The following is a 2,511-nucleotide window of genomic DNA, read 5'->3' as shown; positions in this document are numbered from 1 at the left end:
ACCAGCAACTAACATCGTCACTCTGTTCATCTGGAGAGAGGAAAGTAGACAGAAAATCTGATCACGATGGATTACATCAAGCCAGCATTTGACATTCTGTTCGAACAAGTGAGAAAATCAGGCAGTTTTTGCACGATCTTCTTTGCTCTTTTTCTTTACCACATTATGTTTGATGACCACTTAAAATGCTCTTGTGAAGATGATGTTAAAACAGAGATTACCCCTGAACACTGTATCTACTACATGGTGTTTCCAGCTGTGATCTTGATTTTCTTGACTCTCTGGATGGACAGAGAGTTTCAACGAGTCTTGAGAATGACATGCAGATGCAGATGTGATTTGTGTGGAAGACTGTTGGGAATCTTCATTAAGGCAGTCTCTAAAGGGTTGCTGTGGGTTGTGTGTGTGCTTTTTGATGGAGACTGGAACGTGTGCTATCAAAGACCACATTATCCCTGCAGATACAACACTGATAAGACACCATTCCAAAAGGACCTAGAAAAGCAAACTGATATCAAAATGTTCTCCATGGTAAGTACCTTTAATTATGTAATTGTCATTGAGTTTTTACTATGGAGGTGGAGTGGAGACCAGAGTAATGGAGGGGGGGTGGAGACCAGAGTATTGAGGCGGGGGGGAGACCAGAGTATTGAGGCGGGGGGGAGACCAGAGTATGGAGAGGGGGGGGGGGGGTGGAGACCAGAGCATTGAGGGGGGTGGAGACCTGGGGTGCGTTCAGTTTGCTTGAACGTTTGCTAATTCTGTTTCAGGTTTACGGCTCAGGACTGGTTCTGTTTCTACTTGTTGGGAATTCCATTCTGACTGCAGTACCTTGGAGGGATATCTGTTGTAGATCTTGCAAGGGTGTCAGATCTTATCACAGGGAACAATTTGAGGAGAATATTTGGAAAGAGACAGAAATTCTTATTGAAAAAGACTTAAAGAGAACAGCTCAGGAGAGTGTAGTTCTTGAGAGCAGAGGACTACTACTGCCCCTTCCGAATGCAGCCCAAGGAAACATACAGGGAGGCGGCGACACCACCCATCCTGAGGAGGGAGACAGAGTGATCACCCTGAACAACCTTCATTTTGACATTATATCTGATCTAGATAATGTTATAATTGATCAAATCAACACTATGTACCAGAACCCTAACCAGAACCCTAACCCTAACCAGAACACTAACCCTAACCCTAACCCTAACCAGAACCAGAACCAGAACCCTAACCCTAACCCTAACCCTAACCCTAACCCTAACCAGAACCTTAACCCTAACCCTAACCCTAACCCGAACACGAACCCCCCACAGACTAATGACGGAGATGTGACTACATCGGTTTAGGGAACAACAACAGAAACCAGAAAAGAACAAACTAATTCAAGGAACCATAACCGAAGAAGTGGCCAGATGCCACAACTTTAGGAAGGCCCACAACCCTACCTGTGGTGTAATATTGGTCAATGGTATAATATAGATTTTTGCATCAAATGTGTGAAATGTCACAAATTTGGTTGTAATATGTAAAATGATATTGACATTAATTGTATCATACACTGTATGTGAACCGTTTGTGAAAACTGTGGCTTTCAAGTGAAATATTCAAATCAGCCACGCAAAAATGAACTGTAGTGAGTAGCAACCATGTGTTTATAAGGATACATCTGTCTCACATTAAACTGTGTTTCTGGTTAAGGTGGCAGCAATAGTTTGGTACAATACAACCAGAATGGGTTATATGAGGGGGAGTGAGCAACTGTGGGTGATAAACCTTAACAACGACACTGTATAAGCTTTCATAATGTCACAGGGTGGAAATGTGAGCCGGGTGGCAAAAATGAGCCTGTTAGACCACAGTGATGATTGACAGAGCTGTTCAAAGTCATCTTGATTTCTAGACTATAAACAATGTAACCTTCATTAATGAATATGTGTTAATATAACCAGGGAATTATTGACAACGTCAGAGTGCATTAACTGTTGGATGAGGAACTGTAAAATAAAACTATTTGGGAACTAATGTAACCTTCATTAATGAATATGGGTAATTTTAACCAGTGAATTATTATTTTGGTCCTTGATGCTAAAATTCATATTTTGTGACTGTTAATTATATTCTGTCTTTGTATCTACCTTTAAAGAACAATTAAAAAATATATAATAATACTAACAATCTGTATTTCCTGTCTTCAATGTACCACAGCTGTGGTGTTCACTTTGCATTTCTATACATGTTTATGCTGTTCATTTTGAAGAGTCTCTAAAATAAAAATAATAGTTGTATTTCTTCCTGTACAGCCTTGATGGATCAGTTAATGACTGAACACATTTGTATAATAATGTTACAACACCACTGTTGATCGCTGTTTCTTCTCCATCACTGTCGTCAGAAGACTCTGCAATGTCATCTTCAATGAAAATGTTTTTTCCTGAATCAGGGATTTCCTCATCATCTGATTCATTTTCAGAGTCAGAGAGAGTCTGCATGGCATGATGGTCCTCCAGAAAGTTG

General features: G+C 40.4%; 1 long non-coding RNA gene across 1 annotated transcript; it reads left to right on the top strand.

Annotated features, from left to right (window-relative positions):
• On the top strand, positions 1-2,294 carry LOC135513739 (uncharacterized). Its single transcript, XR_010451574.1, has 2 exons — positions 1-531; positions 771-2,294. It is a non-coding gene; the product is annotated as an uncharacterized LOC135513739 (long non-coding RNA).
• Positions 2,295-2,511: the final 217 nt, after the last annotated feature.

This window comes from Oncorhynchus masou, chromosome 25, assembly GCF_036934945.1.
Source record: "Oncorhynchus masou masou isolate Uvic2021 chromosome 25, UVic_Omas_1.1, whole genome shotgun sequence".
NCBI classification, from domain to species: Eukaryota; Metazoa; Chordata; class Actinopteri; order Salmoniformes; family Salmonidae; genus Oncorhynchus; species Oncorhynchus masou.
This window is presented reverse-complemented; position numbering and strand designations above follow the sequence as displayed.